The sequence below is a fragment of the Rhincodon typus genome, chromosome 6 (genome assembly GCF_021869965.1).
Source record: "Rhincodon typus isolate 14 chromosome 6, sRhiTyp1.1, whole genome shotgun sequence".
NCBI lineage: Eukaryota > Metazoa > Chordata > Chondrichthyes > Orectolobiformes > Rhincodontidae > Rhincodon > Rhincodon typus.
Genome location: NC_063337.1, coordinates 64,031,007 through 64,056,620, shown reverse-complemented (window position 1 = coordinate 64,056,620; position 25,614 = coordinate 64,031,007). Strand labels below are relative to the sequence as shown.

General features: G+C 43.7%; 1 protein-coding gene across 3 annotated transcripts in view; it reads left to right on the top strand.

Moving 5' to 3' along the window:
- LOC125483276 (mastermind-like protein 1) overlaps window positions 1-25,614 on the top strand; it is a 267,040-nt gene that overhangs the window by 163,170 nt on the left and 78,256 nt on the right. The gene's annotated exons all lie outside the window — the stretch shown is intronic.

The window sequence follows — 25,614 nt, the reverse complement described above, 5'->3', positions numbered from 1 at the left end:
GAAGCCCTTCTTTTCTGTCCAGCCTGGGAGCTTCCAGTGATAATCTCCAGCTTCCAGAAGCTGCTGGTCTTCTGATTGGCTTCACTATTGAGCTTTGTGGTGCGCTGAGAATCCTGTTGGTCATCTTTTAAATGGCTACTTGGATCCTGCTCCAGTGGGCTTTCTCGCTGATGGAGATGGCATATTAGATGATCCTGCAGACGTCTGCCCCACACTTAGTGCAGACGGTACTGAATCTCTGCCCTTGTTTTAATGTTGCATGGAAAATTATTGATGCAGTTAAGTGCATAGATAGGCCATATACTTTTAAAACAGTTACATGACATGGCATCAGAGCCTGGTGGGAATCTGGGACTTATTGCCGACGGGGGTGGGTAGAGGCATAAAGCCTCATAATATTTAACATTTGTACATATGTATATGTACATGTTTAGATTTACGTATACACTTGTGATGCCAGAGCTTACACGGTTATGGGTCAAGTGCTGGAAAGTGGAATTAGAATAGTTTTGTGGTTGGTTTTGACCAGCACTAACTCAGAGAGATGAAAGGCTTTTTTTTTCTGTCATTTAGATACATTATAACTCTATGACTTTCTTTTATGTGATGTTCCTGTCTGAGGGTATGCATCTCGTCTTCAGCCACACTCTCGGTGCAATGGAGTCAGTGTAGTGTAGGACTCTAATTCTTCAAATCCATTATCTCCTTCAGAACAGGAACATTAGTTATTGTACATAATGTAAGTGGGTAAACCGAGAACCCAGACTATGAATAAGTCTGTGCTATTATAGCAATGTGATTAGTTACTGCTTTTTATACACTTTAAGACATCTATCTCAACAAGCTTAATATATAGGGCAGCACTCAGACCTAATTATACAGCAGTGGTGTTTGATCCAAGAAACCACATCATGGGGAAGCATGGTGTGCTACACATGGTTGTACAGAATGGTAGCTAAGCATAAAGCTATCGTACAGAAGCCAGGAGAAGTACAAGAAGGCTAGGTGCTGTATTAAAAGTTTGCATTTATGACTCTCGTATACTCATGCACTGCCTTTGATTTGAATGAATAGCAGTTCTGTCTTGATTATTGTTGCGCTATAAATGGGTAATACATTTCTTATAAGGGAATTTAGGTAATTTAGAGTCATAGAGATGTACGGCACAGAAACAGACCCTTTGGTCCAACTCATCCACGCGAATCAGATATCCTGTATTAATCTAGTCCCATTTGTCAGCATTTGGTCCATATCTCTTTACACCCTTGCTATTCATATACCTATCCAGATGCCTTCTAAATGTTATAACCATACCACCTTCCTCCACTTCCTCTGGCAGCTCATTCCATACATGCATGGCTGTCTGCATGAAAACATTGCCCCTTAGGTACCTTTAAAATCTTTCCACTCTTTCACCTCAAATCTATGCCGTCTAGTTTTGGACTCCCCAACCCCAGGGAAAAGACCTTGTCTATTTACCCTATTAATGCCCCTCATGATTTTATAAACCTCTATAAGGTCACCCCTCAGCCTCTGACACTCCAGGGAGAATAGCCCCAGTCTATTCAGCCTCTTCCTATAGCTCGAACCCTCCCACCCTGGCAACATCCTTAAAAATCTTTTCTGAACCTTTTCAAGTTTCACAACACTCTTCCTATAACAAGGAGACCAGAATTGCGCACAGTATTCCCAAAGTGGCCTGATCAATGTCCTGTACAGTTGCAACATGACCTCCCAATTCCTATACTCGATGCATTGGCCTACAAAGGCAAGCATACCAAACGCATTCTTAACTATCTTACATACCTGTGACTCGACTTTCAAGAAGCTATGAACCTGCACTCCAAGGTCTCTTTGTTCAGCAACACACACCAGGACCTTACCATTAAGTGTATAAGTCCTGCCCGGTTTTACCTTCCCAAAATGCAGCACCTCATATTTATCTAAATTAAACTCCATCTGCCACACCTCGGCCCGTTGGCCCTTCTGATCAAAATCCTGTTGTACTCTGAGGGAACCTTGTTTGCTGTCCACTACACCTCCAACCTTGGTGTTAACTGCAAACTTACTAACTGTACCTCCTATGTTCACATCCAAGTCATTTATATAAATGATGAAAAGCTGTAGACCCAGCACTGATCCTTGTGGGACACCACTGGTCACAAGCCTCCAGTCTGAAAAGCTACCCTTGACTACCACACCCTATCTTCTACCTTTGAGCCAGTGCTGTATCAAATGGCTAGTTCTTCCTGTATTCCATGTGATCTAACCTTGCTAACCAGTATTTCATGAGGAACCTTGTCAAAAACCTCACTCAAGTCCAAATTGATCATATCCACCACTCTGCTCTCCTCAATTCTCTCCGTTACTTCTGCAAAAAACTCAATCAAGTTAGTGAGACAAGATTTCCCACACACAAAGCCATCTTGACTTTCCCCAGTCAGTCCTTGCCTTTCGAAATACGTGTAAATCCTGTACCTCCGAATTCCCTCCAACAACTTGCCCACCACTGATGTCACGCTCACCAGTCTATAGTTCCCTTGTTTTTCCTTACCACCTTTCTTAAATAGTGGCAGCACGTTATCCAACCTCTAATCTTCTGGCACCTCACCTGTATTGATGATACAAATATCCCAGTAACCACTTCCCTACCTTCCCACTGATCTTTAATTGTCATAACATGTAGCTAGTTAATGAATTTTGAGAACTGGAACAATTTCTTTAAGACAGGTATTAGATAATGAAAGTATTAGTTATCCACAGAATCCCTATAGCGCGGAAACAGGCCCTTTGGCCCAACAAATCCACCAGGCCCTCAGAACGTCCCACCTCGCCAGAAGCTGCCAATCAGTCGGGGGTAATTGGAAGGTACCCTGATTTCTCAGTTGGGAAGCTATCCCCTTTTCCTCATCTGCCTGGAAGGCATTTGATACGGTGGCAAGAAGTGGGTTAGTATCTCAGACAACTTGCCCAATTATTTGCTCTTGGAATAGAAACTCATAGAATCCCTACCGTGTGGAAACAGGCCTTTTGGCCTGACAAATCCACACCAACCCTCGGAGCATCCCATCCCCCCTATAACCTACCTAACCTGCATACCTCAGAACACTATGGGCAATTTAGCATGGCCAATCCACCTAGCCTGCACATCTTTGGACTGTGGGAGGAAACTGGAGCACCCAGAGGGAGCCCACACTGACGCAGGGAGAATGTGCAAACTCCACACAGACAGTTGCCTGAGGGGGAATCGAATCCAGGCCCCTGATGCTGTGAGGCAGCAGTGCTAACCACTGAGCCACCGTGCCACTGTGCCACCTTAGTTATATACAGAGTTCACAACTTTATAAAAGATAGTCGATCTGGAACGACCAAAAGATTGTGTTGTTTCCATATTCTTAGAATTGAGGAAAAAAGGAAATAATTTATTTTTAATTTAGAATTGATAAAGGTTAAATGTCATTTGATACAATCAAATCTCAACTCATTTGCATACAAAAGCCTTTAGATATAGAATTGAACCTGCAACAAACCAACAAGATTGCTAAACTGATTGTATTTCAGGAAGAGGGAACTACTCGATACAAAATGTGAATTCTTGGAAGGTGAACATTGCACAAGCAGACCCAACTGCCAGGGGTGTTCTGCCTTAAGAAACACTTGTTCTGCACCTTTTAAAGTGCAGAATAGGATATCCTTTATTATCACGTGTGTAGTGATTTTCAAACAAAATTCAGATGTACTTTTTATAGGCTCACAGAAGAAGTTATAGTCATAGAGATGTACAGAACAAAAACAGACCCTTCGGTCCAACTCATCCACGCCGACCCGATATCCTAAAATAATCTAGTCCCATTGCCAGCATTTAGTTCAAGGGTTAAGTGATCTGGAATTATTAGAAGTGACATCTTCTGTACATGGATACTTTGTACTGCTCTGTTTAACAGATCAGAAGCAGACAGAGGACTCCACAAACATCATTCCCTTGTTTCTGACACGTGCTGAATTAGGCTTTTGAATGTATTATATGCCCATTACTACACTCATTATCCTAACCTTCTTGTGCAAGTTAGTTGACGAATTTTGCAGAATGTTGGACCACAAAGGCTTCATAACTGTGTTTAATCACAGCAACTTAACCATTCACATGCATAATTATTGACGTACGAAGTCAGCAGTGTGTAAATGTACAAGATGCACTGTACCAATTCACCAAAACTACTTCAACAGCAGTCTTGAAACCCACAACCTTTACCTAGAAGACCAAGGACAAATCATGGCAACACTACCACTTTCAAGTTTTCCTTCAAGCCACATAGCTTCTAACTTTTTCACTGTTGTTGGGTTAATGTCCTGGAATTCCCTCCCTAGTAGCACTGTGGTTGGAAGTACAGCTGAAAGACTGCAGCGATTAATAAGGCAGCCTACTGCCACCATTTCTAGGGAAATTGATGATAGGCAATAAATATTCTGAAGGAATAGGAAAAACCTGGACATGCAAATATACATATCCAAAAATGGTCACTGAAGTTTTTTCTGTCTCTCTGCAGGAACACTGAACTTCCTTAAGACACCATTATTGCCATAAAAATTAAATAGCCAATTCAGTACAAATAACAGATCAGACCTGAGACTGTTTTGGTCCAGCATAGCAGATAAGGGAACAGGTTCTTGAGTAGATTTGTAGCTCAGATGGTGTGGTTGGTTAGCTTGTTGAGCTGGTTCGTTAGTTCACAGACATTTCATTACCCTGTTCGGTAACTTCATCAGTGCAGCCTCCGATGAAGCGCTGTTGTGTTTTCCTGCCTGGTATTTAAACTCTGGGGTCTGTTGGAGTTGATGACCTCATTCTGTTTTTCCTTCGCAGTGGTATATATGTATATAGGGTCTAATCCTATATGTTTATTGATGGCCTTCTTGGTGGAGAACCAGGCCTCTAGACATTCCCATGCTTGTCTCTGTTTGGCCTGTCCTAGGATCCTGATGTTGTCCCAATCCAACTGGTGGTTCTCATGATCCGTGAGAATGGAGATAAGTGAGTATTGGTCATGTCTTTTTGTTACTAGTTAGTGTTCATTAATTCTCGTGGCCAGTTTCCTTCCTGTCTGTCCAATGTAATGTTTGTTGCAGTCCTTGCAGGGAATCTGATATATCGTGTTGGGTCTGTCTATATTGGGTAAGGGGTCTTTGGTTCAAATTAGCAGTTGGCGTAGAGTAGATGTAGGTTTGTGCGCTACTCTGATGCCCAACGGTCATAGGAGCCTTGTTCAGATATGTTCTTGATGTACGGTAATGTGGTGAGTGTGTCAGGGCATACTGTATCTTCCTGTTGTTTTGTGATGTGCATCGTTGGACCCAGCTGTTCAGGTATCCATTATCCTTAAATACTTGGTTGAGGTATTCTTCTTCTTTTTGGTGTAGTTCCAAGTTGCTGCAGTGTGTTGTTGCTCGTTTTAAATAGTGTTTTCATGCAACTTCATTTGTGAGTGTTGGGGTGATTACTGTTGCAATTCAGGACTTTATCTTTGTGTGTGGCCTTTCTGTGTACTTTCGTCAGAAAATCCCTGTTGGTCCTACGTTCTACCATGACATCCAGGAATGGGAGCAATTCATTCTTTCTTTTCTTTTTCCCTGGTGAATTTGATATTAGTTAGTGTGTCTTCCTCTAGTTTAGTCCGTTTGATGACGAAAGTGTCATCCATGTATCAGATCCATAGTTTAGGTTGGATCTGCGGAAGGGCCATGCTTTCAAGTCTCTGCATCACTGCTTCTGCTAATAGTCCGGAGATAGGTGACCCCATGGGTGTCGTGTTGATTTGTTCATAGATTTGGCCATTAAAGGTAAAGTGGGTCATGAGGCATAGGTCCAGTAATTTCAGCATGTTGTCTGTGGAGATGGTGTCACTCGGGTCTCGTTCTTTCAGTAGTGTTGCTAGTGTTTCTCTTGCCAGTGATATGTCAATCAATGTGAATAGGGCAGTAACGTCAAAGGACACCATGGTCTCATCCTCATCTATTCTTATGTCTTTGAGGGATTTGAGGAGCTCCTGGGCTGAGTGGATTGAGTGGGGTGACTTGGTGGTTTAGTCGAGGTGCTTTAGTCTTCGTTGTAATTCCTTGGCTAACCTGTGTGTTGGTGTGCCTGGGAGGGAGACTGTGGGTCTGAGGGGTACTTCCCGTTTGTGTATCTTTTGGGAGGCCATAGAATCGGGAGGGTTTTTGTCCCTTCACGTTTCATTTTAGGTAGCTGGCTTTGTTGAATTGTCCGGTCTGTTTGAGTCTCTTTAGTGCGTTGATTATTTTATTACCTGGTTGTGGTGTCGGGTCTATTTGGACTTGCCAGTATGTATTTGTGTCTGCTCGTAGCGTCTATGTTTTAGTGAGGTAGTCCCGTTTGTTTAGTATTACTGTCATTCGCCTTTTGTCCACTGGTAGGATTATGACGTTTTTGTCTTTTCTCAGTCCTTCGGCCTTCTTTTCTGGAGTGTTAAGAGTGTTAAATTCGTTCCTTCTGGTCAGTATCAGGACCATTGTCTGTTTTATGGCTTGTCGTGATTCCTCATTGATGCTGTTGGTCTTCAGTGTAGATTCTAGTGTAGCTAGGATTTCTATCCTGTTCGCATCTCTGTGGTTGTAGTTAAGTTCACGTATTAGAACAGCTTTCTCTGTGTCTGTTAGTTTCCTGTCTGAAAGTTTTCCTATCCAAGTGTCTGATCTTTGGTTGTCATTTTGGTGTGTTAGTTTGGCTAACTTTTCTTGTAGGATCGGTCTTTTCTTGGTTCTTGTTATTTGTTGACTGATATTAATGGATCGTTCTAAATCTGCTGTCCACTCTAAGTTGGTTATGTCTAGGAATAGGGTTTTTTGGGTGAGTAATTTCCCTGTCATACCTGTGGAGCCAGTTGTGCACGTCATCAATCATCATCTTCACCATTCTGCGGCCATTGTGTTCTGCTGCCCTATGATAAGGGGACAACAATTAAAAGGGGGCAGGCAAAACAGTTCTAAGGGTGTTGTACTTAAATGCATGCAGTATACAAAATAAGTTAAATGAGCTTGTAGCACAGATTGAAATTGGTGTGTGATGATGTGGGTATGATATGGCTGCAAGGAACTAAATATCCAAGGAAAGACGTCCTGTTGAAAGGTCAGAGATAGTAGGAACTGCTGATGCTGGAGAATCTGAGATAACAAGGTGTAGAGCTGGATGAACACAGCAGGCCAAGCAGCATCAGAGGAGCAGGAAAGCTGACGTTTCAGGTTCACTGACCCTTCTTCAGAAAAGTCTGACCTTGGTCATTAGTAAAAAATTTAGAATCCATAACTAGGGATGAGATTGTGGAATACATAGAAATGCATGGTAAAATAGAGTGGAGTCAGCACACCTTTGTGAAGGGGAGGTCATGCCTGACAAATCTGTTAGAATTCTTTGGGAAGGTGCTGAGCAAGTTACACAAAGGAGAGCCACTATACATTATCTGAAGAAGGGTCCAGACCCGAAACGTCAGTTTTCCTGCTCCTCTGATGCTCTTGGCCTGCTGTGTTCATCCAGCTCTACACCTTGTTATCTATTGAAAGGACAGGCAGGTGGACAGATGGGGGCGGAGGTGTCTTGTTAGTAAAAATTGTACTTCAGTCCATAGCAAGAAGTGATTATAGAGTTCAAAGACATAGAATACACGTGGCTAGAGTTAAGGCCAGCCAAGAGAACATAAAGCCGAAAAGGACTGGGTTCCTAGCAGAAGTCCGGATGTGGGAAGAAAATAAATCAGGAGTTAGTGTCTTCCTGACATGTCTTTTCTGTTACAATATCATGGGGGTCTTCAACATGCAGGTGAACTGGGAAAATCAGGTTGGTAGCGGATCTGAAGAAAAGGAATTCATGGAATGCCTGTAAGATAATTATTTTGGGAGCAGCTTGTGGCAGAGCCCACTAGGAAGCAGGAAATTCTGGATTTAGTAATGTGTAATGAGGCAGACTTGATTAGGGAGCTGAAGGTGAATGATCCCCTAGGGGGCAGTGACCATTATATGTTAGAATTCACCCTGCAGTTTGAGAGGGAGAAGATTAAATCAAATATAATGGTATTGCAATTGAGTAATGGTAACTGCAAAGATATGAGGGAGTAGCTGGCCAGGGTTGATTGCAAAGGAAGCCTAGCAGGGAAGACAGTGGAGCAGCAATGCAGAAGTTTCTGGGGATAATTTGGGAGGCACAGCAGAAATTCATTCCGAGGAATAAGAAACATTAAGGGGAGGATGAGGCAACTGTGGCCCACAAGGGAAGTTGGGGACAGCGTAAAAGCAAAAGGAAAAGCAGACAATGTGGTGAAGATTAGTGAGAAGCCAGAGGGTTGGGAAACCTTTAAAAGTTGGCAGAGGATAACTGAAAAAGCAATAAGGAGGGGAGAAGATGAAATATAGAGTAAGCTTGCTGGTAATATAAAAGAAGACTGTAAGAGTCTTTTTTATATATATCTAAAAGGTAAGAGATAGGCACGAGTGGACATTGGACCACTGGAAAATGAGGCTGAAGATGTAGTAATGGGGAACCAACAAATGGCAGAGGAACTGAATAGGTATTTTGCATCAAATAGCACAGTGAAAGACGTCAGCAACATAACTTCAAGAGAGTCAGGGGACAGATGTGAATTTAGTGGCCAACGGTAAGGAGAAGATAATAGGGAAGTCTGAAGAAAGATAAATCACCTGGACTGGATGAACCAGACCCTAGATCTCTGAAGAAGAGAGCTAAGGAGATTTGGGAAGCATTGGTGGTGATCTTTCAGGAATCACTGGAGTCAGGAACGGACCTAGAAGACTGAAAAGTGGCTACTAAAACACCCCTGCTTAATGAGGGAGGGAGGCAGAAGACAGGGAAGTATAGGCTAGTTAGTCTGACCTTGGTCATTAGTAAAAAATTTAGAATCCATAACTATGGATGAGATTGTGGAATACATAGAAGTGCGTGGCAAAATAGAGTGGAGTCAGTGAAGGGGAGGTCATGCCTGACAAATCTGTTAGAATTCTTTGGGAAGGTGCTGACCAAGTTACACAAAGGAGAGCCAGTATACATTATCTATTTGGATTTCCAGAAGGCCTTTGAAAAGTTGCCACACAGGAGGCTGCTAAATAAGATAAAAGCCATAGTGTTAGGCACAAGGTACTGGCATGAATAGAAGATTGGCTGCCTGGCAGAAGGCAGAGAGTAGAGATGAAGAGGTCTTTTTCAGAATGGCAGCCGGTGACGACTGGAGTTCCATAGGATTCTGTGGTAGAACCGCAATTATTCACGTTATACTTCAACGATCTGGACGAATGAACTGAAGGCATTGTTGCTAAGTTTGCAGATGACAAGGATAGGTTGAGAGGCAGGTAGTATTCATTTGGCAGGGTGGCTGCAGAATGAATTGGACAAGCTAGATATGTGAAGTAGCAGGTGGAATGCACTGTGGCAAAATGTAAGATTATGCACTTTGGTAGGAAGAATAGAGGCATAGACTATTTTTCTAAATGGGGAAAGGCTCCGGAAATCTGAGGCTCAAAGGGACTTGGGAGTCCTAGTTCAGGGTTCTTTTAAAATTCACATGCAGGTTCAGTTGGTGGTTGGGAAGGCAAATGCAATATTGGCATTTATTTGAAGAAAGCTAGAAATGAGCAGTGATGTACTGCTGAAACTGTATAAGGCTCTGGTCAGACCACGTTTGGAACACTGTGAGCAGTTTTGGACCCCATATCTAAGGAAAGATGTGCTGGCATTGGAGGGTGTCCAGAAGAGGTTTACAAGACTGATCCCAGGGATGAAGGGCGTATCATTATGAGAAGCAGTTGAGTACTCGGGGTCTGTACTCAGTCGAGTTTAGAAGGATGGGATAGGACCTGTTTGAAACTTATAGGATGTTGAGAGGCACGGATAGAGTGGACGTGGAGAAGATGTTTCTGCTAATGGGAGAAGCTAGGACCTAGGGCAAGGGCACAGCCTCATGGTGAAGGGACGACCCTTTAGCGTTGAGATGACGAGAAATTTTTTCAGCCAGAGGATGGTGACACTGCGGAGCTCATTGCAGCACAGGGTTCTGAACGCCAAGTTATTGACTGTATTTAGGGTAGAGATAGGTATATAGATTCTTGATTAATAAGGAGATCAAGGATTGTGGGGAGAAGACAGGAGAATGGGGTTGAAGAACTTATCAGCCACGATTGAATGGCAGAGCAGACCTGATAGGTCTTATGGTCTACATTGCTAAAGCACATAACTATCTGCGCTATCACGCAGCTATAGTTAATCTTTATGAACTTTGTAACGTCATTACTGGAAAATATAATGTTCACTTAAAACTGTTGATTTCCAGTTGTCCAAACTGGTTCATAATACTGCAACTAAAAGGCCAGTCAGCCAAAATGTCTGTCAGAGTGTGTGGGAATTGCATCTTTAGATCAGCTTCTCTAAACTGTTTGTAATAAAGACAGTTCAATTTAAAGCATTTCCAAAGTTAGTTCTGGCCCAAAAGGGACATTATTAGGGAGTTAACAGAATAGAAGCATTGTTTTGAAAGAATACGGCAGTCCTCATGGCATCTCAGTGGCTGCTTATTGAACATGCTGTTGGTTAGGTTAAGCCTGCCTCTGAAGCAATGTAAAAAGTACTAGGCAGTGCTGTGAGGCAATTGAGAAATGACTGGCAGTTATAGCGGATGACAGCTCTTTCTAAGTGTTTGTGGTTGCCAGTTGCAGCCTCGCAAGCACAAAGTGGCCTGGTCTACACTTGCTCCTCCCTTGTCTCTTCCCTATCCTCAGTTGCTTGGTCTGGTGGTTGATTCTCTTAGGGAGTATCTCCAAATAAGGGGAAAACCCAGCCTATGGTTTAAGATTAATTTACGCACCAGCTCAGCAACTCCTATTGGTGCCATACAACTATGTCAAGGTGGCAAGCAGACTTCATTTAATGGAAAACGCCTGTTTATCCAGAATATGAAACTGAGTGGAAAAGACAGCAAAGAGGAAGCAATTAACCTGCATCTAAATAAATCTCAAAATTTTGTGTGGGAAATTGTAGTACATTGAAAAGAGAATTTGTGCTGACTGGTTGTTTTTCTTTTAAACTGATGAAGCCACACGCTTTTGGGTACACAGGAGAAGCAGATGTTTGGGTGGATCAAAGGAAATGGTTCTGACAAATGACATTTTTTTCAATTGTTCATGAGCAATCCTTTCCTGCTTGTAATTTAGTCTGTCTGATGATTGTGTTTCTTTATGGTGGAAAAGTGTTCTGCCTCAAAGACAGAATCAGGTATAATAATCATGACACACATACATACTTGCAGACTGGCAATCCTGTTGATGTGTCTGGCACTTGATAGGGCTATTATTTACATTCACATCATCTTTCACCTATTGCTGATTGTAACATATTGCTAGTCGTAAACATTGTATATTAGAATTAAGTGCTTTGTTCAGTGATTATGAAATATGAGCATTATATACAAATATTAATGATATTATCCAATCAGAGGTTGCTGAGACATCGCTCATTTGCATTCTGGGAGTGGACTTCACAGTCAGCGTGGATGTAAAGGGTGTTGTGGAAGACCATGCCTGGTGCTAAGCAGGAGGAAGGCCATCCAACCAGAGGTTGCTGAGGCATTGCTCATTTGCATATGACAACTTCCCCGAATACATAAAGCTTTACTTCTATGAATGAGGTATATTTTTGCAATAAAAAAATGGACACAAACCCCACAGACAGTGCAACCTCCCAATCATTCCTGTCCCCTATCGTGGAGGTTTTAGATGACAGCATGAGGAGAGACTGGGTCTGTTGTTATCTTTGGGTGACCTGACCAAGGCTGTAGAGAAAAATAGAACTCCTGGAAGTGATGGCTTACCAAATGAGTTGTATTTGGCTCTGTGGGATTTGATTAGCCAGGACCTGCTGGAGGTGTATGACAGTACGCTTCGGGCAAGTACCATGAGCAAATCCACGAGGAAAGGTACCATCACCTGCATCTACAAGCGGAAGAGGGAGAGGGAAGAAATTTTAAAAATTGGCAGCCAATATCATTGCTGAATGCAAACTACAAAATCCAGTCTAAGGTCATTTCCAACCGGGTCTGCTATGGGATTGTGATTCGCCCTGACCAAACCTGTGCTGTACTAGGCAGGATGATCTCTGAGAGTCTTATGCTCCTCAGGGATACGCTCGCCCATGGGCAGGACAGGGATTGGACATCTGCCTTATCAGCCTGGACCAGGAGAAGGCCTTTGACAGAATATCACACACGTATATGTGGGACGTGCCGCCCAAAATGGGCTTTGGGGAGGGAATCTGCAGTTGCATCCATCTGCCCTGCACCAGGAGGTGATGGCCTAGTGGAATTATCGTTAAATTCTGGGGACCGAGGTTTGAATCCTGCCATGGCAGATGGTTGAATTTGAATTCAATAAAATATCTGGAATTAAGAATCTAATGATGACCGTGAATCCACTGTTGATTGTCTGGAAAAACACATCTAGTTCACTAATGTCCTTTAGGGAAGGAAACTGCCATCCTTACCTGGTCAGACCTACATGATGTGACTCCAGACCCACAGCAATGTGGTTGACTCAGAACAGCCCTCTGGGCAATTAAGGATGGGCAATAAATGCTGCCTGGCCAGAGATGCCCTCATCCCGTTAATGAATAAAGAAAAAAAAAACAATACTGTTAATGCAGCTCTCAATTGATGGGTGGGAATCTGAAAGCTGATCCAGAGTCAGGCAGGGCCGCCCACACTCTCCTGCCTTGTTTGTGTGTTGTATTGAGCCCTTTGCTGATTCCATCAGGAAGGATGCGAGCCTGAGAAGGGCGACTAGTCCAGGTATGGGAGGCCAGCAGGTTAAAACCTCCCTGTATATGGATGACGTTGCCATTTTCTGCTCTGATCCGCTGTCAGTGTGCAGACTCGGGTGCCAGGGTAAATCAAGGCAACAGTGAGGACATGTTCTTTGGGAACTGGGCTGACCGATCCTCCAGGACACATTACCTGAAAATGCTCGGAATATGATTTGGAGAGGCCAACGCTTGCACAAAATCTTGGGAGGAGCACACTGCCAAAGCTAAGCAGAAACTGGTCCTTTGGGAGCACTGCTCCCTCTCCATTGTGGGTAAAAACCTGGTCATCAGGTGTGAGGCATTTTCTCTTTTGTACGTAGCACAGGTGCGGCTCATTCTCCCAAAACTGCTGTTTGGGTCACCTGACCCATCTTCCATTTCATCTGGAAGTCTAAGACAGACTGAGTCTGTAGGGACTCCATGTACAAAACTCTGGATGGGTGGCAGTGGGGGAGAACATACCCAATGTTGCCCTCATCCTGATGGCTACCTTTGTATGTGGCTGCATCAAGCTGTGCGTAGACCCTTGGTCTCCAAATACCAAGTCTCACTACATACTGAAGTCCTACCTGTCCCCAGTGTGGCTGGCCCCGCTGTTGCAGAACGCCCTAAGTAGTTGGACAGTTCCGTATCACTGTCCTTCATAGCGAAATTTGCAAAAAAAAAACCTTTGACCACAAGTCCATCAAGAAGTGGTCAGCAAATAGTGTCCATGAGACCCTGAGGGGCAAGGACAGGGAGGATCCTGTTGCATGGTTCCCTGAACAGACTGTCAGAATCATTTGGCAGAATGCCTCATCACCAGAACTTTCCAACAAGTCCGGTCAGCTGCGCCATTACATGCTGCCCTCGAAGTGGCTGCGGGGGTGTTGATACTGTCACCCATCTCCTTCTGGGATGTGCCTTTGCACATAGTAGTTTGGGGAAGATCCAGTGGTTTTTGTCCAGGTTCATCCCGAGGAGCTTCATGAAGTGGGAGTCTGTTGTCTACAGTCTGTTCCCCGGGATGCACACTGAGCCAAACATCAACTACGCCTGAAGGACCATCAACTAGGTGAAAGATGCTCTTTGGTCCACCCAAACCTGGTTGGTCTTCCAGAACAAGGAGTTGACTCCAACTGAGTGTTGCAGACTGGCACATTCCAAGGTCCAGGACAGTGTGCTTAGGGATGCACTAAAGCTTGGGGCCGCTGCTGCCAAGGCTCAGTCAGGAAAGACTACTGTCTGAGGTCTTTCTGCTGAAGGTAAATGAGGGTCCATTCAGTTATTGGACCCTCCTAATATGTCAAGTATATGTAAATATTAGTATTGTATGTGTAAAAGAGGTGTTTCGTTTTCTGGATAGTTAAACTCCAGTGTTTTGTGTGTTTACTCAATATGTAACTGTGCAGAACCAAACTGCTTTTGTGTCGTATATATACAAAGATTTTTTTATGAATAACATATATTTTTTAAACTAAACTATTCTGGGAGTGGACTTGCAATCAGCGTGGATGTGAAGGGCATCATGGAAGAACCTGCAGTTAAGGAACGATTCGCCTCAAACATTATATCACATTACATCACTGTAATGTTGCCATCCCTCCTTCCTCCTCTAACCAAAAAATGAGGAGAGATCAGGTTCAGAGGAGAGGAGACAGAACATTGTGCGACGAAGTTTGGCAGTGAGAGTTCCCGTGAGTAAAGGAGCGTGAGCCTAAACAGCTTCTGGAAACTGCTGTTGGTGAGTAACAGATAAGTTTTAAGAAATTGTTCTTGGAGGAGAAAGCATCAGAAGCTTCAACTTAGTGTTAAAAGTATTTGACATTGTAAGGATTAATTAACTTAAAAGGAGTAAGACGTGGCAAGAGAGGTCCAAATCGTAGTCTGCTCCTTTTGCTCGATGTGGGAAGCCGGGCATATTTCCAGTGCCCAGGCCCTGCATGTGTGCAGGAAGTGTCGCCAGCTGCAGCTCCAGGAAGCCCAGGTTTTGGAGTTGGAGCGGCATCTGTCGACACTGGAGAATTTTGTGAGATGGAGAGTATCGTGGACAGCATGTATAGAGAGGTGGCCACACTGCAGATTCAGACTCCACAGGCAGGAAAAGAATGGGTAACCACCAGGCAGAGCAAGAGGGCTAAGCAGGCAGTGCAGGAATCTCCTGCAGTTATTCCCCTGCAAAACAGATATATTGTCTTGGATACTGTTGAGGGGCCTGGCCTCTCTGGGGATTACAGCAGCAGCCAAATTCATGACACCATGGTTGGCTCTGCTGCAGAGAGAGGGAGAAATAGGCACAGAAATACTGTAGTTATAGGGGATTCAATTGTAAGGGGAATAGATAGGTGTTTCTGAGGCAGCAAACGAGTGCAGGATGCTGTGTTGCCTCCCTGGTGCTGCAGTCCTGGATGTCTCAGAATAGTTGCAGGACATTCTGGAGGGGGAGGGCAAACAGTCAGTGGTCATGGTACACGTTGGTACTAATGACATAGATAAAAAGAGGGATGAGGTCCTAAAAGCAGAATATAGAGAACTAGGAAGAAAGTTGAAATTTAGGACCTCAAAGGTGGCTTTTTGAGAGTAAATCTACATGGAAAACGAGGATGAAGGATAGATATGGCAAGTTATGTGAACCTTGGATGACCAGGGATGTTATGACCTTGGTCAAAAAGAAAAGGGAAGCATACATTAGATCTAGGAGGATGGGAACTGATAAAGCCCTTGAGGTATACAAGGAAGGAAGTTAAACAAGGAACTAGAAGGAAACAGGATTAAGGAGAATCCCAAGGCTTTTTATACGTATAGAAAGAGCAAGAGGGTAGCCAAGGAAATGGCTGGTCCACTCAAGGACAAAAGAGGGAATCTGTGTGTGGAGCCAGAAGAGGCAGATAAGGTCCTAAATGAATACTTTGTGTCAGTATTCACCAAAGGGAAGGAATTCGTGGAGGATGATCTCAAGGAGGGGAGTGTTGAATCTCTAAGCAAAGGTGATATTAAAAAGGAAGAGGTGTTGAGCATCTCAGAAAATATTAAGTTAGATAAGTCCCCAGGTCCCAATGGGATCAATCCCAGAATATTGAGGGAGGCAAGAGAACAAATTGCTGAAGCATTGACAGACATATTTGTATCCTCTTTGGCCACAGGTGAAGTCCCAGAGGACTGGAGAATAGCCAATGTTGTCCCATTGTTTAAGAAGGGTAACAGTGATAATCCTGGAAATTACAGGCCTGTGAGTCTCACGTTGGTGTTGGGGAAATTATTGGAAAAGCTTCTCAGGGATAAGATCTACATGCAGTTAGAAGCAAGTGGACTTATTAGTGATAGCGTGGCTTTGTGTGGAACACTCGAGCCACGCTAACTTGACCAAGTTTTTTGAGGAGGTGACAAAGATGATTGACGAGGGAAAAGCAGTAGATGTTGTCTACTTGGACTTCAGTAAAGCCTTTGACAAGGCCCCTTATAGTCGACTAGTGAAAAAGGTGAAGTCACATGGTATCAGGGGTGAGCTGGCAAGATGGATACAGAATTAGCTTAGTCATAGGAGACAGAGGGTATCAGTGGAAGGATGCTTTTCAGTATGGAGTGTTGTAACTAGTGGTGTTCCACATGGATCAATGCTGGGACCTCTGCTATTCATAGTCCACATACATGATTTGGAGGAAATGTAGCTGGTCTAATTACTAAGTTTTCAGACGATACAAAGATTGGTGGTGTTGTAGATAATGAGAAGATTGTCCAAGGATACAGCAGGATATAGATCAGTTGGAGGCGTGGGTGTAAAAATGGCAGATGGATTTTAATCCAGACAAATGTGAGGTGATGCATTTTGGAAGGTCAAGTGCAGGTGTAAATTGTACAGTGAGTGGCAAACCCTTTAAGTGTATTGATATGAAGAGAGATCTGGGTGTGCAGGTCCATAGATCACTGAAGGTGGCAGTGCAGGTAGATAAGGTTTTTAAAAAAGCCTATGGCATGCTTGCCTTCATTGAACAAGGCATTGAGTATAAGTATAGACAAGTTATGCTGCAGCTTTATAGAACTTTAGTTCGCCACACTTGGAATATTGCGTATAGTTCTGGTCACCACATTACCAGAAGGCCATGGTTGCCTTGGAGAGGGTATAGAAAAGGATAACCAGGATGTTGCCTGATATGGAGGATTTTAGCTATGAAGAATGGTTGGATAGACTGGGTTTTGTTTTCACTGGAATGCAGGAGGTTGAGGGGTGACCTGATAGACGTTTATAAGTTTGTGAATGGCGTGGATATGATGGAAAGTATGAGGCTTTTTGGCAGGGTGGAGGGCAGTTACTAGGGGACACAGGTTGAAGGTGTGAGGGGGAAGTTTAAAAGAGATGTGCAAAGCATGTTTTCCACACAAAGGGTGGTGAGTGTTTGGAACGCGCTGCCAGAGGAGGTGGTGGAAGTAGACACAATAGCAGCATTCAAAAACACCTGAATGAATACATGAATAGGAAGGGAATAGAAGGATACGGATCCTGTAAGTAAAGACAGTTTTAGTATGGAAGGGCAAAATGTGACGGTGCAGTCTTGGAAGGCTGAAGAGCCTGTTCTTGTGTTGTATTATTCTTTGTTCTTATAACAATATTGCTAATATTGAATTTGGAGAGTTTAAAATGTAGTGATTTTGAACAAAAGAGCAGTCCATTCAAAGCAGTGATAGTAAGAACTGCAGATGCTGGAGTCAGAGATAACACAGTGTTGAGCTGGAAGAACACAGCAGGCCAGGCAACATCAGTGGAGCGGGAAAGTTGACGTTTCAGGTCGGGACCCCTCTTCAGTCCATTCAGAGCAGAAGTTATGAAACTTCAAATAGAGGACATTTATGCATGTTTTGCCACTGTAGTTTAAAGTTTCCGGCAGCATCAGGTTAAGTGTCTGAAAAGGGAGGAACAGTACCACAAGAACCCCCTATATTATCTATCTTTTTACATCCAGAAGTGCCCATACACACAACTGAACGCGTTTCTTTGCCCATCATATCCCTATGTTGTGTTTTGTATGTATTTAATCAATGCCCTCAACCTGTGTATTCTTAAACCTTGAGAATACAATTAACATACGATTACCAATGAAGCCCGTTACAACCTACATCTTCTGTGAGGTTTTGTTCACCCTGATTAATGTACCTGTTAGCTTCACATCCTTTTCTTCTGTCTGTCTGAAATACTTCAGGATATTCTTTCTCATGTTAGAAGATACAGCATAGATTCTAGTTATTACTCACCCTGTGTTAGTCATATATTTTTAGTTTGTTTACAGTAAGATATTACATTTCATATTGAAGTCTAGGTGTCACTTTATAATACATGCACATTTCGATGTAAGGAGATAATAAGAACTGCAGATGCTGGAGTCTGGGATAATACCATGTGGAGCTGGAGGAACACAACAGTCTAGGCAACATCAGAGAAGCAGGAAAGTTGACATTTTGGGTCGGGACCCTTCTTCAGTATGAAATTCAAGGGGCAAGATTTTAGCACACTCAAACCCACATAGAAAATAGGTGCAGGAGTAGGTAATCAGCCAATCGAGCCTGCACCACCATTCAATATGATCATGGCTGATCATGTAATTTCAGTATCCCATTCTTGCTTTCTCTCCATACCCAGTGATCCCTTTAGCCATAAGGGCTATGTCCCCAGCTCCCTCTTAAATTTATCCAACGAACTGGCCCCAACATATTTCTGGGGTAGAGAATTCCACAGGTTCACAAGCCTCTGAGTGAGGAAGTTAGATCATAGAATCCCTACAGTGTGGAAACAGGCCATTAGGCCCAATAAGTCCACACTAACCTGCAGAGCATCCCACCCAGAACCCACCCCCTATAAGCCACCTAATCTACATTTCCCTGAACGCTACAGGCAATTTGGCATGGCCAATCCACCTCGCCTGCACATTTTTGGACTGTGGGAAGAGACCGGAGCATCTGGAGGAAACCCCACGCAGACACAGGGAGAACTTGCAAACTCCACACAACAGTCGCCTTAGGGTGGGATTGAACCTGGGTTCCTGGCACTGTGAGGCAGCAGTGCTAACCACTGAGCCATCGTGCTGCCCTCATCTCGGCCCTGAATGGATACCCCTTATTTTTAGCCTGTCACCCCTAGTTCTGGGCATTTCCCCACCACGCCTCCACCCCCCCCCACCCCCCCCCCCCCGGCCAACATCAGAAGGATTCTTCCCGCATCTAGCCTGTCTACTCCCATCAGGATTTTATATGTTTCTGTGAGATCCCCCACTCATTCTTCTAAATTCCAGCGACTACAAACCTAGTCAATCTGGACTCTCTTCAAATGCCAGTTCTGCCATCCTGAGAATCAGTTTGGCGAACCTTCGCTGGACTCCCTCAAGAGCAAGAATATCCTTCCTTAGACTAGAAGACCAAAACTGCACACAATACTCCAGGTGTGGCCTCACCAAGGCCCTGTATAACTGCAGCCAGACATCCCTACTCCTATACTTGGATCCTCTGGCTATGAAGGCCAGCATGCTATTAGCTTTCCTCTCTGCCTACTGTATCTGCATGCCAACTTTCAGCGACTGTTCCACCTTGGCACCCAGTTGCACCTCACCTTTTCTTAAACTGCCACTATTCAGATAATAATCTGCCTTCATGTTTTTGTGACCAAAGTTGATAACCTCACATTTATCCACATTATATTGCATTTGCCAAATATTTGCCCACTCAGCCAACCTATCCAAGTCATACTGCAGCCTCTTAGCATCCTCCTCACAGGACACACTGCCACCCAGCTTAGTGTTGTCTGCAGATTTGAAGATATTGCATTCACTTCCTTTGTTCAAATTGTTAATGTATATTGTGAACAGCTGGAGTCCCAGCACTGAACCCTACAGTACTCACCCTTGTCACTGCCTACCACTCTGAAAAGGACCCATTGATTCCAATGCTTTGCTTCCTGTTTGCCAACCAGTTCTCTGTCCATGTCAATACAATTAGCTTTAATACCATGAACTTTAATTTTCCTGATTAATCTCTTGTTTGGAATCTTGTCAAAAGCCTTTTGAAAGTCCAGGTACACAATTCTACTGATTCATCCTTGTCCGCTCTACTGGTCGCATCCTCAAAAAGTTTCAGAAGACTTTCAAGCATGATTTCCCTTTAGTGAATTCATGTTGGCTTGGACCGATTCTGTTACTGCTTTCCAAATGCTCAGTTATTACATCCTTAATAATTGACTTCAGCATTTTACCCAACACTGATGTCAGGCTTTTATTCCCCAATTTCTGTCTCCTTTTTGAAAAAGTAGGGTTACATTAGCTACTCTCCAGTCCATTGTAACTCTTCCAGAGTCTATAGAATGCTGGAAATGATCACTAAGACATCCGCTATTTCTAGAGTCACTCCCTGAAGTACTTGGGATGCAGATCAACAGCCCCTGGAGGTGTATTGGGTTCTAATCTCACCAATTTCCCCAAGGTGAGGTAAGAGTGACAGCCCTTGACCTCAAGGATACATTCAACCCAAGTGTGGCATTGAGGAGCTCGAGCAAAATTGGAATCAGATTGAAATCGGAGGAAATCTCTTCGGTGTTTGGAGTCATAACTGATACGTAGGAAGATGGTTGTGGTTGTTGGAGGTCAGTCATTTCAGCTCCAGGGCACCTCTGCAGGAATTTTTAGGGTAGTGACGTAGGCCCAACTATCTTCAGCTGCTTCATTAACGACATTTCCTTCATCATAAAGACAGAAGTGGGGATGCATGCCAATGATTGCGCAATATTCAGTACCATACGTAACTCCTCTCATACTGAAGCAGTTGTGTTCAAATGCAACAAGATCTGGACAATATCCAAGCTTAGGCTGACAAGTGGTAAGTAACATCACACCACACAAATGCCAGGCTATGACCATCACCAATAAAAGAAATCTAACCACTGTCCCTTGACAATCAAATGTGTTACCATCACTGAATCTCCAACTATCAACATCCTGGGGGCTATCATTGACCAGGAACTCAACTGGACTCACCACATAAATACTGGCTACAAGAGCAGGTCAAAGGCTAGGAATACTGCAGCGAGTAACTCACTTCCTGACTTGCCAAAGCCTGTCCACCATCTACAAAGCACAAGTCATGAGTGTGATGGAATACTCCCATTTGCCTGGATGAATGCAGCCTCAACAACATTTGAGAAGCTTGACACCATCCAGTACAAAGTAGCTAGCTTGATTGGTACTACTGTATCCACTCCCTCCACCACCAACGCTCAGTAGCAGCTGTGTGTGCTATCCACAAGATGCATTGCAGAAATTTACCAAAATCCCTCAGACAGCACCTTCCAAACCCACTACCACTTCCATCCAGAAGGGCAAGGGCAGCAGATTCATGGGAGCACCACCACCTTGAAGTTCCCCTCCAAGCAATCCCCATTCTGATTTAGAAATATATTGCCATTCCTTCTCTGTCACAGGGCCAAAATCCTGGAATTCCCTCCAAAGAGCATTGTGGTCAGTCCACAGCAGATGGATTGCAGCAGTTCAAGAAGCTCATCACCACCTTCTCAAGGGCAACTAGGGATAAGCAATAAATGCTGGCGAGCCAGTGACCCCACATGCCACAAATTAATCAATAAATAAAAAAATACCGTTTCCTGACTGATAAGGATTTTCTTCAGTTCCTCCTCCTGTCCCCTTGCATTTCTGGGAAGTTATTTATGTCCTTCTTAGTGAAGACAGATTCAAACTATTAGTTCAACTATTAGTTCCCCTTCTGAATTAAACCCTTTGTCCTTCTCTGCTGAGTTTTAAATTTCTCCCAAAACTCGGGTTTGCCACTTTTTCTGGCCAATTTATATGCCTCCTGTTTGGCTTTAACACTATCCTCATTTCTCTTGTTGGCCTTGGTTGAGCCGTTTTCCCTGTTTTTCTCTTATACAAGATAGTGATGTACAATTGTTGATATCTATCTATGTGTTCTTTAAATGTCTGCCATTGCATATACACCATCAACATCTTAAGTGTCTGTGGCCAGCTTATGTTAGCCAATGCACTCATACCATTGAAGGTACCTTTCTTTAAATTCAGTTCCCTGCTGTGTCACTCTCCATCTTAATGAAGAATTCTACCATATTATGGTCACTCTTTCCCAAAGGATCTTGTGCCGCAAGGTTATTAATTAACCCTCTCTCATTGTAGAATACCCAGTCTCCGATGGTTTGCTGTCTAGTTGGTTCCTCAACATATTGGCCAAAGAAATCATCCCTCATACGTTCTAGGAAGTCCTCCTCCATCATATTGTTACCAGTTTGGCTAGTCCAATCAATTTGTAGATTGAAGTCAACCATAATAACTGCTGTACATTTAGAATATAGAATGGTACAGCATAGGTGGCTCAGTGGTTAGCACTGCTGCATCACAGCGCCAGGGACCCGGGTTTGATTATCCCCCCTCGGGCCACTGTCTCTGTGGAGTTTGCACATTCTCCCCGTGTCTGCGTGGGTTTCCTCCGGGTGCTCCGGTTTCTTCCCACAGTCCAAAGATGTGCAGGCTAGGTGGATTGCTCATACTAAATTGCCCATAGTGTTCAGGGATGTGTAGATTTAGGTGGGTTATAGGTGGATGGCTCTGGGTGGGTTGCTCTGAGGGTCAGTGTGGAATTGTTGGGCCGAAGGGCCTGTTCCCACACTGTAGGGATTCTATGATAAGAATGGGCCCTTTGGCCCCGACGTGATGCCAAGTTAAACTAATCCCTTCTGCTTACCTTTGGTCCATATCCCTCCATTCCTTTGCATATTCATATGCTAACCAAAATGCCCTTACATGCCCCTATCGTAACTGCTTCACCACCACCATAGCGGTGCATTCCAGACTCCTGCCACTCTGTGTTTAAAAAAAACTTGCCCCTCATGTATCCTTTGAATTTTCTACTTCTCACCTTAAATGCATGCCCCCAGTATTAAAGATTTAAACTCCGGGAAAAAGATTCTGACTGTCAAACCTTTGTATGCGTCTGATAATTTTACAGACTTCAATCAAGTCTCTCCTCAGCCTCTGATGCTCCAGAGAAAGCAACCTGAGTTTTTCTAGCCTCTCCTTATAGCTCATATCCTCTGATCCAGGCAACATCCTGGTAAACCTCTTCCCCACCCTCTCCAAATCCTCCACATCCTTGCTGCAATGCGGTGACCAGAATTGAACACAGTACTCCAAATGTGGCCTAACTAAAGCCTTATAAAGCTGCAACATGACACCCTGACTCTTGTACTGAATTCCTCGACCAATAAAGGCAAACATGCCATATGCCTTCTTTACTACCCTGTCGACTTGTGTGGCCACTTGCAGGGAGCTATGGACTTGAAACCCAAGATACCTCTGTACACCAGTGCTGTTCAGAGTCCTGCCATTAATTGTAATTTTTTTCTTAACATTTGATCTCCCAAAATGCAGTACCTCACACTTACCCAGATTAAACTTCATTTGCCATTTCTCTGCTCATGTCTGCAACTGACCTATATCCCACTGTATCCTTTGACAACCTTCTACACTGTCCAAAACTCCACCAATCTTCATATCGTCTGCAAACTTACTAACGCATCGTCTACATTTTCATCCAAGTCATTTATATTTATCACAAGCAGCAGAGGTCCTAGTATGGATCCCTGCGGAACAACACTGGTCACGGACCTCCAGCCTGAAAAATCCCCCCCCCCCCCCCCTGTCTTCAATGGGTGAGCCAATTCTGAATCCATGCGGCCAAGTCACCATGGATCCCAAGAATCTTAATCATCTGGATGAGCCTACCTAGAGGGACGTTGTCAAAAGTGTGACTAAAATCCATGTAAACAACATCCAGCGCTTGACCCTCATTGATCACTCTGGTCACCTCCTCGAAAAATTCAGTCAAGTTCGTAAGTCTTGACCTGCCCTGCGCAAAACCATGCTGACTGTCACTGATTAGACCATGCTTTTCCAAATGCACGTAAATCTTATCCCTAAGAATTCTCTCTAATAGCTTCCCAACTACCAATTTGAGACTCACCGGTCTATAGTTTCCTGGATTATCCCAATTTTCCTTCTTGAACAGGAACAACATTAGCTGCTTGCCAGTCCTCTGGGATTTCATTGCATGCATCACTAGTTTCCTGTTTGGTGTCATTCCCAAGCTCTCAACTACTGTTTCGTCGTCTGTACACAACTCCTACTAATGTATTTTTTACTTTGGTGTTCTGCAGCTCCACCCATACAGATTCCACATCGTTCAAGCTAATGTACTCCCATACTGTTGTGCTAATCCCTCCTTAACTAGCAACACTACCCCACCTCCCTTTCCATTCGTTCTATCCTGAAAATTTCTGGGTGTTGATTTCACATCCTTGGTCACCCTGGAGCTAGGTCTCCATGATCCCAATAACTTCACCTCCATTGATAACTTTCTGTGCAGTTAATTTCTTTTTTCTATTCATTCATGGGATGAGGGCGTCGCTGGCTAGGCCAGCATTTATTCCCATCCCTAATTTCCCAGAGGGGGATTAAGAGTCAACCACATTGCTTTGGGTCTGGAGTCATATGTAGGCCAGACCAAGTAAGAATGACAGTTTCCTTTCCTAAAGGACATTAGTGAACCAGATGGGTTTTTCCTGACAACTGGCAATGGATTGCTTTGTGATCATCATTAGACTCTTAATTCCAGATATTTATTAAATTTAACTTCCACCAGCTGCTGTGGCGGGATTTGAACCCAGGTCCCCAGAACATCATCTGGTTTAATAGCCCAGTGATAATACCACTAGGCCATTGCCTTCCCTGTGACACATTATGACAAGTCCACCTTGCATTGAAACACACTGCCTTCAGACTTTTTTTTTGACATGTATTGCCCTTTTAGAAAGGCATTTAATATCATTTAATACCACAGAATTAAAATTGAAGTCATGAAGTCAAAGGGGACAAAGTTGTCACATTAATGATGCTCCCTAACTATCCTTGGCATATTTGCAACAGCAACTAACAAAATCTAGCGGTAGAACAATAATATTGCTAAGTGTTGTTATTTGGACTTTTTTTTCCATGCAGATTGTCTCCATGAGTGTTGTGAGCCTTCTGGGAGCTCACCATAGTGCAATTCTTTGTTCATGTTGCAAGAATGAGTATTGGTATCTGTTAAACTGAAGATGTGCATCGTAGCTAAAGCCTTTCTGGCTTTCACCTCTGAAATGTTGGGATCTGCACTGTATTTTGAACAATGCAATAAGTCAAGACCGAGTGTGCCTAGTCAAACAAAGTTCAGTGATTCTTTGGGACTACTGTTGGAAGAGCAAAGAGTTCTTCTGAACCTCTGATTCAGTTAATTAGGCGGACGAACTGCCATCTTCCTGCCTGTCTCAAGTAAAAACCAAAAAAACTGCTGTGGATGCTGTAACTCAAACAAAAACAGAATTTTCTGGAAAAGCTCAGCAGATCTGGCTGCATCTGCGATAGGGTTAGAAGAGAAATTAGAGTTATGGCTGGTGACCTTTCCTCCGAACTGATGGTAGCTAGGAAAATGTCAGTTTTTATGCAGAAGATTGTGTGGGGTGAGGGGGTAAGGAGTGAATGATCGGTGGGGATAGAGCCCAAAGAGAGAGAAGAGCAGTTGGACAGATAAAGGAGTGGACACAATCTGGCCAGGAGGCTGAATAGCTGTTCATAGACACTGTTAGTGGCTAGCAATAGGTGGTGTGTAATGGCAGACTATGTGATAACAAGGCCTGGTATGTGGAGTATGAGCCTAGGACATGGCAGAGT